This window comes from Suncus etruscus, chromosome 8, assembly GCF_024139225.1.
Source record: "Suncus etruscus isolate mSunEtr1 chromosome 8, mSunEtr1.pri.cur, whole genome shotgun sequence".
NCBI classification, from domain to species: domain Eukaryota; kingdom Metazoa; phylum Chordata; class Mammalia; order Eulipotyphla; family Soricidae; genus Suncus; species Suncus etruscus.
The window spans coordinates 88975318-88988672 of record NC_064855.1 but is presented as its reverse complement, the minus strand read 5'-3'; the positions used below and the strand labels follow the sequence as shown (position 1 = coordinate 88988672).

General features: G+C 34.6%; 1 non-coding gene across 1 annotated transcript; it reads right to left on the bottom strand.

Annotated features, from left to right (window-relative positions):
• Nucleotides 1-419: 419 nt before the first annotated feature.
• LOC126016524 (small nucleolar RNA SNORA51) lies at nt 420-552 on the bottom strand. Its single transcript, XR_007498319.1, has one exon. It is a non-coding gene; the product is annotated as a small nucleolar RNA SNORA51 (small nucleolar RNA).
• Nucleotides 553-13355: the final 12803 nt, after the last annotated feature.

The window sequence follows — 13355 nt, the reverse complement described above, 5'->3', positions numbered from 1 at the left end:
CTTTTAATCCTCATACTATCTCTTCAGTCTCTAACTTCTTTCCTGATAGACCTGTTCCACTAAGATCATATCTATTTCAGTGATCCCCATTATATTATTAATTCTGAAACCCAACTCAATTTCTATAACTTGACTCAAATCTTTGATTGCAATTATTTCCTATTGTTAGTCAGACCTTAAAATCCAGTTCATAAAATAATAAATTATTGTCATCTCCGGTCTAAACCATCTCATCTTCCTTTTCTGTTCATTGCCATCACTAACTTTAGTCTCTGAGCTTAGAAAACTTCAAAAGTCACTTTGAACCCATTTTGTCTTTTTAGCCTAATTTGTGTCATTTTAATCAATATAAAAAAACTTAATGAATTTTAAGGCATCTATATTATAGCAAAATAGCCAATTACTCAAATGAATATATTTTTTGTCCCCCCATTCACAATAAAGACCAGGAAAAGGACCTGGTTTGAGGTGTATATGGGAAGCATTTACTGTACCTCCTCTTTCTATACAGTCAGTGTAAAGAACACAGCCTGTGGTAAGCATTGGGAGGCCTTACCTTTTTTTTTTTCTTTATTTAAACATCTTGATTACATAAATGATTGTGATTAGGTTTCAGTCATGTAAAGAACCCCCCCCCTTCACCAGTGCAACATTCCCACCACCAATGTCCCAAATCTCCCTCCATCCCACCCCATCCCCACCTGTACTCCAGACAGGCTTTCCTGTTCCCTCATTCATTCACATGATTATGGTAGTTCTCTGTGTAGTTATTTCTATAGCGTATTCACCACTCTTTGTGGTGAGCTTCATGAAGGAGCTGGTGTTCCAGCCCTCCTCTCATTGTCTCTGAGGATTGTTACACAAATAACTTTTATTTTTCTTCAAACCCATAGATGAGTGAGACTATTCTGCGTCTCTCTCTCTCTCTCTCCCTCTGACTTATTTCACTCAGCATGATAGATTCCATGTACATCCATGTATAGGGAAATTTCATGACTTCATCTCTCCTGAAGACTGCATAATATTCCATTGTGTATATGTACTATAGTTTCTTTAGCCATTCATCTATTGAAGGGCATCTTGGTTGTTTCCAGAGCCTGGCTATTGTGAATAGTGCTGCAATAAATATAGGTGTGAGGAAGGGGTTTTTGTATTGTATTCTTGTGTTCTTAGGGTATATCCCTAGGAGTGGAATAACTGGGTCGAATGGGAGCTCAATTTCCAGATTTTGGAGGAATCTCCATATCGCTTTCCATTGAGTTTGGACTAGACGCATTCCCACCAGCAGTGGATAAGAGTTCCTTTCTCTCCACATCCCTGCCAGTACTGCTTGTTCTCATTCTTTGTGATGTGTGCCAATTTCTGGGGTGTGAGGTGGTATCTCATCGTTGTTTTGACTTGCATCTCCCTGATGAATAGTGACGAGGAGCATTTTTTTATGTGCCTTTTGGCCATTTGTATTTCTTTTTTATCAAAGTGTCTGTTCATTTCTTCTCCCCATTTTTTATGGGATTAGATGTTTTTTTCTTGTAAAGTTCTGTCAGTGCCCTATATATTTTCAATATTAGCCCCTTATCTGAAGGGTGTTGGGTGAATAGTTTTTCCCACTCGGTGGGTGACTCTTGTATCCTGGGCACTATTTCTTTTGAGGTGCAGAAGCTTCTCAGTTTAATGTATTCCCATCTGTTGATCTCTGCTTCTACTTGTTTGGAAAGTGCAGTTTCCTCTTTGCAGATGCCGTTAGTCTCAATGTCATGGAGTGTTTTACCGATGTGTTGTTCTATATACCTTATGGTATCAGGTCTGATATCGAGGTCTTTAATCCATTTGAATTTTACCTTTGTACATGATGTTAACTGGGGGTCTATGTTCACTTTTTTTGCAAGTGGCTAACCAGTTCTGCCAGCACCACTTGTTGAAGAGATTTTCCCTGATCCACTTAGGATTTCATCTCGGACCCATTGGTTGTTCAGTAGCAGGGTGTTTAATTCCCAATTGTTAAAGTTTTTCTTCTGTGTGGCTTTGTAGTTCACATCTAATTTCAGAGCCTTGTGGTCAGCAAAGGTAACCTGCAAGATTTCTATCCTCTTGATTTTTATGGAGGTATGTTTTATGTGTCAGCATGTAGTCTATTCTGGAGAATGACCCATGTACATTGGAAAAGAATGTGTATCCAGGTTTTTTGGGATTGAGTATCCTGTATATATCTACTAGTCCTCTTTCTTCCATAACTCTTTTCAGAGCTAGTATGTTTTTGTTGGATTTCAATCTGGTTGAACTATCAAGTATTGATAGGGCCGTGTTAATGTCTCCCACAATTATTGTGTTATTATTGATTTCTTTTTTCAAATTTGTCAGTAATTGTATTAGATAATTTGCTGGTCTCTTATTGGGTGCATATTTGTTTAATAGTCTGATTTATTCCTGTTGCACTTATCCCTTGATTAGTACATAGTGTCCATCTTTGTTCCTTACCACTTTTCTGAGTATAAAGTTGGTGTCATCAGATATTAATATAGTCACCCCAGCTTTTTTGAGGGTGTTGTTTGCTTGGATGATTTTCCTCCAGCCTTTGATTTTGAGTCTATGTTTGTTCTGACTATTCAGATGTGTTTCTTGTAGGCAGCAGAAGGTTGGATTCATCTTTTTGACCCATTTTACCACTCTGTGTCTTTTAATTGGTGAATTTAGTCCATTGACATTGAGGGAGATGATTGTCATAGGATTTAACGTCATCTTTGTAGATAAGTTTGCTGTGTTTGTTGGTCTCTGTTGTCTTAGAGTAGACCTGTCAATTTTTCCTTTCAGGCTGGTTTATCATCTGTGAAGTTTTGAGCTGTTGTTTATCCATGAAGCTATGTATTCTTCCTTCAAACCTGAACGTTGTTTGGTCTGGGTGCAGTATTCTCGGTGAGACATTCATTTCATTTAGTCTTGTAACAATATCCCACCATTGTCTTCTGCCTTGAGAGTTTCTTGTGACATGTCTGCTGTAAGTCTTAGGGAAGCTCCTTTGAACGTAATTTCTCTTTTTGATCTTGCTGCTCTCAGTATTCTATCTTTACCTATGAGATTTGTCATTATAACAAGGATGTGTATTCGGATGTTTTTCTTTGGGTCTCTTTTAGCTGGTACTCTTCGGGCATGCAGGATTTGATTGCATGTAGTCTTTAACTCTGGGAGTATCTCTTTGATGATGTCTTTGACAGTTGATTCTTCCTGGAATCTCCTTCCTGGGTTTCTGGGACTCCAATGATTCTTATGTTGTTTCTGTTGAGTTTATCAAAGACTTCTATTTTCATCTGTTTGCATGCCTTGAGTACTTTTTCCATTGCCTGTTCGTTTTTCTTAAGGTTCTTTTCCAATTTCTTCTGTTGTGTTGAGTTTTTCTGCATCACATCTTCCAGTACTCCGATTCTCTCCTCAGCTGCTGATACCCTGTTGGCAAGGCTATCTATTGAGGTTTTCAGTTGAGCAACCATGTTTTTCAGATCTGTTATTTCAGTTTGGAGTTTTCTGATTTCTGTCTTTGTGTTCTCTTCAGATCGATCTATGCTTTTTTTGAGTTCTACGAACATATTTTATGTTTCTATTCTAAACTCATTATCTGAGAGATTAATCAGGTGGTTGGAATTTATTAGGTCATCCGAGCTTTAGTCTTCATTCTCTGTTGATGGTGTTTGCCTGCGAGGTTTCCCCATTGTCAAGCTTGTAGTGTGGTTTTTCCTGCATGTTGTGGTGGGGTTCATTGGTTAGAAAGAGTGCGCTGCCGTGAAGCGAAGCACTCTTCTGGGGCCTCTAGTTGACACTTTTTTGGGGGTGCACTTCCTAGGCCTCTGAGGAAATTTTCAGGGATTCAGAAGCACAGGCAGACAGGCACAGGCAGGAGAAGTTTCCCTTGAAGTACTCAGAGTGAACAAAGTGCACATCAGGGCGGAGCCTCCATGGCCAGAGACCTTAGATTATTGGACAGCGACTCCCGGGCGGCTTCAAAACACAGTTTTTTGGAGGTGTGCTCCCTAGGCCTCTGAGGAAATCTTCAGGGATTCAGAAGCACAGGCAGACAGGCACAGGCAGGAGAAGTTTTCAAATGAATATATTTAATATGAGGAAATTTGTGAGAAGTAACATGGGAACATCAGTAACTTTGACTGCATCTGCTTTAAATTATATAAAGCTATGTGGAAAAGTGATTCTTAAAGAAATCCTGAAGAATGAGTCATTTTCTAGACTGTTTACACCATTCCAGGGCAACTACAAGCACTTAACAAGACCAACTTGGAGGAGAGAATCCAAGACAGTCCTCAACAGAATTTGAGTAGGAAAAACATCTTTTATGAAAATAAGTGTGTTTTCATATAACTTACATGTTTTCATATGGTGGTAGAAGATTTTACTAATTATGTCACCATTTTAATCTTTATTATGGTACTATGATTTACAATTATGTTAATGAGGGTTTTATGCATACATAATCTCAATTGTTCCATTATATTAATGCTTGCTTGGCGAAAAACAAATTGACTACACTGTGTCAATTCCTATAAACATTTTTACACAACAATAAATTTAAAACAGAAAAAATTCTTAGCTCTATTTCCAGAGTTAATGATTCTAACTCATAGGTTTTCATATATATCATTTAACTTATGTACTTTTCTCCTTTTTTTTCAAAAATCTGCATTTATATACTATAACTTTAATTTGCAAATTCACTATTGTATTCTTAATCACTGTGGAATCCTTTTCATTCGTTTATCCAATATATTATTTTCTATTATATGCTGTACTGTATTATAGTGTACAAGATCCCTAAAATCCTAATTTCTTTTTTCCTTTGATCAAAGACTCTTTTAATACCTCTCTATTCAGAGATCTGTGCACAAATGTCAGAAGAATTTTTCTATTTTCATTCATCTCCTAACAATATTACTTGTGATTTTCCCCAAAGTATAATTAAACAATGACAAAATTCCAAGTCTCTGCACCATATTCTCCTGCTTTTGTGCATCTGTAGATCATATTATTCTTTAAATAAAATTTGTATACTTCTACTCTTATTGAAACTTTATATAGCTAAATTTTTTCTATAAAACAATTTTATTTTATATTTTATTAATTTGAAGCAGCACTCAGTGGGTTTTGGGTTTAAGGTCACTCATGAAAGTTTTCAATAGATCCTGCAGTAACAGAGATTAAACCTATGGGTACAAAGAATGTATTCTATCAGCTGGGCTATATATCTGGCCCCCAAATGATCTTTAATCATTACAACTTCCAATATTTTCTACTATATTGATTTTCAGACTTGTCTCATACCTATTATTTGTAAGACTTATTTTATACAAATCATTTACAATACTCAGTAAGTTAAAAACACTGTTGAAAGCAAAGGGAAAAATAGGGAGGAAAACAATTTAATTTGAAGTAAAATAATTTTTTTCTGAAAACCATCAGAAGAGAGAGAAAATGGGAGGGAGAGAGATTAAAGAGAGAGGATAAAGAGAGAGGAGAGAAAGAGAGAGCTGTTCAAGTGAGAACAATATTTTTTTCCAGAGAACAGCTGATACTACCAATAAGATATGGGTTTGAGAAAATGAGAAGCATGGAGAATGCCATCAAGTAACAGAAAGGATTTCCATATATCAGCCTGGGTTGTACGTGACCTCCTAGGAGAGTAAACACTTTATTTTTTTTTCTTTGCAAAGATGGTCTTACTATAGGGTTTTTCCTCAAATTGCTCCTGCTTGGAACTTTCTAAAAATACTTTGTCAATGGAAGAGTCCTGGCTTCTTGACTCTTTTCATATTATTATCACTAGTTTTTTCTTTTATGAGGTTTCACCTTTTATGAAGGACTACCCATTTCTAGGTTGCAAACTATATTTTTGTTTATTTTTAAGTATCAGGAATTTCTTAGAACTTTCACATACTTACTTCCTGATATTTGAGAGTTTGGTCTCTAAAGAATAAATGTGGAAATTGTGATTTAATGGAAACTAAGTGCAGGATATAGTTAGATAGTATTTAAATCATTGGGAAAAAACACAGTGACTTATTTTTATTAATAAGAATAAATAAAAAACAAAACAGCATGAACTGGATCTCAGAGGAGGATCCAGACTAATAATGTATAGAAGTAGATAAGGATAGTTTAGGCATTAGCACTATCATAAGAAATTGCAGGTAAAAATGAATATGAATGTAATGAATATATTATATATCATTATATTATATATTATACTATATTATATTATATCAATATAATAAATATACTTAGTTTGATTAATTTCATTTAGCTATTGTATAGTTTATTTCATCATATATCTCTAGTTGTTTTATTTTATTGTTTCTTTATACCAACAGTAAATGATCATGCAAGGAGTCTAGAGTTAATCCCATGACAGTATACTTCAGGGATGGAGAAACCCTGTATCTCCAAGAAAACTCCCTCTACAATATCCCCAATAGTTACTGTGCCTATGCAGGGGGGTTAAAAAAGGAGAAAAAAAGCACAAAACAATCATTTTTCCACGTTTATTTATCAATTGATCGATTTTTTTTGATGTTTTTATTTTGGTGTGGAGACTATGGTTGATGTCTCCAATATTATTTTATTTTATTTTGTCTTGTCTTTCTCTTTCTTTTTGCACTTGAAAATGATTTGATTTCAGAACCGAGACTATTGTGTGGTGTCTATCTTTATTGCTGTAGTGCTCACCGGTTATTTAATTCAATACATTTTTCTGTATTGTTGTGGTATCTCAATTACCTTTTTCACGTCCTCTCTCAAACTGAGGTTGGAAGCCTCTAGAGGGACTCAGCCCATTTTTAGTGTATTTGACTTTTGACGTCTTTTTTTTTTTTTTACCCCAATCTATTGCTTTTCTTTCCTTCAAACAAAACCACATACCTGGATTTTTCTAGCTCTGCCTCTTAAATAGAGGGGGAAACAAGGGAGGGTTCCAGGACCTAACAGATATGTGATCACTAATAGTAAGCCAGACAAAGAGGGGTCCACCTACTCTAGCAGCCCAGGGGGTGATGGTGGGGTATATGGGTTGTAGAAAGGGAACTGGAATGGGGGAAGGACATAGTTGGTGATGGGTATTCCCCTGATTCAATATTAATATGTACCTAAAATACTACTGTGAAAGATATGTAAGCCATTATGAAAAAAAATTGTGTTTTTAATCAGAAACTTTCTTTGCCTTACATGTATTTTTATATCAATTATATTATATGTTATGTTATGTCACTATATTATGTTATGTTAGTTTACCTCATTATGTTAATCAATTTTGTCTCTTGAATAAATTCTTACAATAAAAAGTCTGTTGACACATGAAATGTTACATCACTCAAAAATGACCAAGAACAAAGCACAGGTTAAAGATCTACTATTCATTCCAACAAACATGTTTGATTTGTTTAATGTTATGAAGCACAAAACTACCCTAATAATATTTGTATTTTTTTACCTCCTTTAGTTTCTATAACTTTATGCAGTCACTTAACCATTTGATCTTTGGTAGGTATGCTGAAGTTGTATCTTTTATTTGTATGTGTTTGTATTTGTGTATGTATGTAAAATACATACATACAGATTTATAAATGGTGTCCAAATAATGACTTACATGAGCAATATTTGTAATTTTATGCTTCCTACAAATGAAGACAGCTTTTACATTATACATTATAGGAGTTCTGAGCATTCTTTTTTTTTTTTTTTGGGTCACATTGGCAGTGCTCAGGGGTTACTCCTGGCTCTACACTCAGAAATCACCCCTGGCAGGCTCAGGGAACCATATGAGATGCCGGGATTTAAACCACGGTCCATCCTGTATCAGCTGCATGCAAGGCAAAGTCCTACTGCTATGCTATCACACCGGCCCTCGAGTTCTGAACATGCTTATGTTTTTTAGAAAGGCCCTGAAACATATCAAGAGAACCTCTCCTGGCTATTCTTAGCTAACTGGGCCCATAGTTTAATACAAGGACCTGAAGATCAATACTTGCGTGTGCTGGAAATTAATCTTTCCAATTGGTGCCTTGATGTACACCAGTTTTTCACATGGAAATGCTCTGAGGACCATATTGTATTGGAAAATTAAAACCTGGGTCAAATATGTGTAATGCATATACCTTAATCTCTATAAAATCTCTCATATTCCTCTCCCTTTTTAAGACATCTTCTACTTTATGACTGCAAAATATTTTATCAATATTTTTCTCTGCTTAGTAATCAATTTTCTGGAGTCTTATTTTATGCTCAGTTCTGGTAGCAGGATTAGAAGACCTAGAGGGAAACAATATCCAAAAAGTTCTGAAAAATAAGCACATGCTGGGAAGACACTGTTTATCAAGTAAGAATGTTCACTGGACACTTGGGCAGCACAAAGGAGAATCATTACAAAAAACAAGGTAGCGATTAGCCAGTTGAAGTTTGAGTGTTGAAAATCAACTGGTGCTAACCACTACAGCTTAATACTTTCAGTTTAACTCCTCATCCTCAAGCACTTCAAAATCTGAAAAGGACCTATCAGTGCATCTAGTATTATACATTACTCATTGTGAACTTGGGCTGCTCTTACTGAATTCAATTCTACTTCTCAAAGTAAATAAACTTCCCATAATGATTCCTATTAGTGATTTTCTAGCAGCTATGCAAAGATAAAAATATGACCTCTATAACCCCTCATGTGTTTTTCTGGGCTTTAAGTCAATATAAAGGCAAGCAGCAAGAGTTTTTCAATTGAGGTTGGTCACTGTAGTTGGATACCATTGACAATAATCTACAGCTTTTAAAATATGCACCTCACTTTGCAAAGAAACTGCTTCCTTCTCAAACTTTGGCCATATAGCAAATGACAAAGTCAGTCAATGAGGTGGGAAAAATAAATCCCTGGCCCTTGGAGCCACCTTTATGGTTTCATGAATTGTATCTAACAAGACTTTTTATTTCTGTCACTAAAAGTGGATCCTTGAGAATTACTTTTTCTGCCTTTAAACTTTTCCCTGTAGATATGAGATGATGGGGGAAGGGCAAAAGAAAATCAAAAAAACAAACTTAATAACACTATCCCTTTGAAGCAGCTTGATTTATAATGAGCCGGTGGGAACATCGTGAACCTATTTCATGTTGAATTACAGTGCACCTTTACAAGTGGCTGCTAAAGAAGGAGTTCATGAACAACCTCCTTGTACTACTTCAATCCTCTTCCTGCTCCGCCACTAAAATTTAAAATGCGATCCAAACAAAATGCATCTATAAATTTATATAGTAACTACACAAACAAATGCAAACACATTCTTAGTAATCATAAAATTACCTTCTGTTATCTATCACTTTGTGAATTATAGTTTCATCCTTTGGAACAGTCAACAGCACAGAATTACACTGCTTCTCTTCTTCCCCTGCGCTCTTGCTAGACTCTTTGCTGGAGCAGCAATCAATAGTCTTATGGATAAACAAATGATTAAAGGCCACTGTGTCCTATTGTAAATAGGGATCACATTATCTATTTTTTGCACAGAATATAACTTAAAAAAATAAGTGCCTTGGGACACTTGGATTGAATCATCCTAATCAACATTCTTTTGTTTCTCTCATTTCACATTTTTTCTTATAAGCTTTCAAAGGGAAAGTTTGTAAACAGACACAAAGAAAATAATGAAAGAAAGGGAGAATTGAATGACTTTCTTTTGCTCAGTATAAAGCAGCTATACATGACTAAAGAATGAAATATCATGGACATTTACGTCTAAGTCAGTGATATTTGAAAATAATAGCTTAATATCCAGTGTGAGATTTTTAAAGTTTTGTAAGGTTGGTTAATTACATAAAAATGTAGTTCATTGAACTAGAGATGAAGAAATAGTTTATCTTTAATTTCTCATAAATATAAATAGAGTGATTTATCCAAAAGTTATGAGCTATGCAATATTTAATATCTTTATGGGGAAAACAAATCTGAGAATTGATGCACATTTTTAACATTTTCAGCATTAAAATTCTGGTAACATTGTTACATTATACCAATATTATTTTTACTATTTTATTTGATTAGCTTACTGCTTTTTTGTAATTTAAATGAAAGATAATTACCTTAGTTGATAATCATTCTACTTACACTTTATTTGAAGTTTGAGAAAATTTTAATGCTACATAAATACTGTAATATTTTATTACATATCAATGTTAAACTTTAATTTTTTGTTATTAGTCAAATGGTGATTTGAATAAAGATATCCTAGAAATGCAATACAATCACAAAATAAGAATTATAATGCAAGCTCTGACAAATAAAGGCAAGGAAATCACTCAGGAAGTAGGTTAAAAAGGCAGAGAGGAAAGATATTAGATAAGATATAAAATATATATAAAATCAATATAGGTGGGTCAAAATCCAACTAATAGCACCATCAAAGATATAATAAAATACAGTTTCCTTAAGCAGAAGGATCAATGCCCAACATAATGTGTGAAAAAAAGTAACTGGATCCATTATTGAGAAGTTTTCACAACAACAAAGGTAATGTAATGACCTTAAAAGCTTCTTAAAAAAACAAATAGTTCATCTATAAAGCAACAAATAAAAAATAGTATAAACTGTATATCTGCATAATTGGATACTAGTAATGAATTTAGCAATTCTGCTAAAAGTTTGAGAACTGTTTTACTCTAGAATCACAAACCCTGCTAGTCTTTTTTATAACATTTAAAACTTGAAGGGGCATGTTTCAGGTCTTGAAGGAATTCAGATTTATCTCACTGTTTAATAGAAGCTGCTAACATTTTTAAATCAGAAAAGAGCAATAACTAGACTTCAGAAGCTTAATGAAGGGTTAATTAGAGATCAATATAATGATATGCTTGAAAAACAATGAGTAGGAAGGTAAAATGGACTGGTAGAAAGTTCTAAAAAAAAGGATATATCCTAGAGTTTTCATATGTTCTTTGGAAATTTCAAATAATTAAGAAAGCAACAGAGGGGGGCCAGGCGGTGGCGCTAAAGGTAAGGTGCCTGCCTTGCCTGCGCTAGCCTTGGACGGACCGCGGTTCGATCCCCCGTTGTCCCATATGGTCCCCCAAGCCAGGAGCAACTTCTGAGCGCATAGCCAGGAGTAACCCCTGAGAGTTACCGGGTGTGGCCCAAAATAAACAAAAAAAAAAAAAAAAAAAAAAAGAAAGCAACAGAGGTAGTCAATTCTAGAAGTACTGCAAATAGAAACTAGAATAAATGCACAAGGCAATATAATAAATTTATATGCAGAAGAATGAAATTATAATACATTACTTGTTATTCAGTATATAATATTTACCCCTACAATATACTATTTATATTTTATATAAATATAAAATATCTGAGGAACATAATTATTCTTTATTTTATGGAATAAAATATCAGTAAATATCAGTCCACTTATAAAATGGAAAACACATATGGCAGAGTAGGAAAGAAGAATGTAAGGAAAGAAGGAGAAGAAAAAAGGACAAAAAGAAGGAAGGAAGGAATTGTGGGAATAGATGAGAGGGTCTGGAATCTATTCTTTACAGAAACCAATTAAAAATGAACTTAATGATTAATCTAGAAGCATAGTTATTTGTACATTATTTAAAGTTATAAACTTTACATAGAGTAAAAATAAAATGGTGAAGGTTTGTTAGTATTGTATAAAGTTATCAATATTCATCAAATATCCAGGAACCAATATTCTTCATACAATTTTATTCAATACATATTTGTTAACTTAAAGAATGAACAATGAACAATGACAGGCAACAGAATTTGTGGCTTAAATGCTAAGTCCTGCCTCTATGGATAATCAGTGTACATAGTGTGCTAATCATATGTCAGGTGTATATTTATTCTCTACTACCAAATAAAGCAATACATATTATTATAGCTAATTTAAGATGACTGTAGGTAATATAATAAAACTGTTATAATCACATACATAATTTTTTAAAAGTATGATAGCACAATAAAAGGATATTTACATATCTTTTTTTTAATCTCAAAAAGTGTAAACAGTTCCATGTGGGGAAAAATCAACTATGATTTCTAAGAGCTGGGAATCTGAGTAGATTTTTAAAAGCAGGTCCATATACATTAATCAGAAAATCGTAGTGTGGTTTCAGGGAATTATATCAAAAATCAAAGTGGCAACAAATAGTACGTTATGAAAATTGACACCAAAGAGAAATAAGTGTATGAAAAAACACAAGAGTAATAACTTCCTATATTTTGAAACACCTTAGATTTTTCAGTAAGAATTGGGCTCTATTCTATGTAAATAGTGAACCTGAAAGAGATTAGACAGAAGTGGAGGATGGTCGATCATATTCTGATCTCAAGTTTTAGCAGCAATGCAGAAAACAACAGATTGTGATCCATCACTACTGGCAGGCATTTTAGAAGTGATTTAAAGAGAACATCCTTAAGGCCCAGTAGGTAATGTTTACATTGCCAAAGGAACACATTTATGGAGTTGGACAAAGTGGAAATTCAGAGAGAATGCAAATAATTTCAGAAGAATGAGCATTATGAAAGAACAAAGAATAACAATAACTATTTAGTTGATGGTGGTGAATATTGAGACTCAGCACAAAAAGAGATTTACCATGAGCAGGCACATTGAAGAGGTGAATAAATTAATGTGACAGAACAACAAACTAAGCTGATTCCATTAGGCCAATTTCCATTCATGACTTAAATTCTCATATATAAAGAATGTATGGGCTGCAGAACAGGTTTGCTGGGTTGAGTGAATACCAGCACATAAATGGTAAAATAGGAACACTAAAAGTAGTGCATTTTGGTTTTGTTTTTAAAGCGGTAGTCTCTGATTACACACACACACACACACACACACACACACACACACACACTCACTCACACACACACACGGTGGGAGTAGAGAGAAAGAGAGATTTAAAATCAAATTAGTGGTAAAGAAACTGAAAAAACATATAGTTTTGGTTTACACTGGCTGTGCTCTGGGTCCACTTCTGACTCTGAACTCAGGTATCATTCTTGGTGACGCTTAGGGGATCATAATGAGCATGGAGTACTGGGGTATCTAATTCAGGCCAATCAGGTACAAGCAAGCTCTTGTACATTCTGCTATGTCTCTGGCCCCAAATTGAATGTATTTTAAAATTATTCAAGGTTTCTCAAATTAATTTTTCTTCTTACTTTTGGGCTATACACAGTTGTGCTCAGGGGTTATTTCTGGCTCTGTGCTCAGAAATTGCTCCTGGTGGACAGGGGGGACCAGATGGAATGCCGGGGATTGAACCCTTCTTCGACCCAGGTCAGCCGCGTGCAAGACAAACACCTACTTATGTGC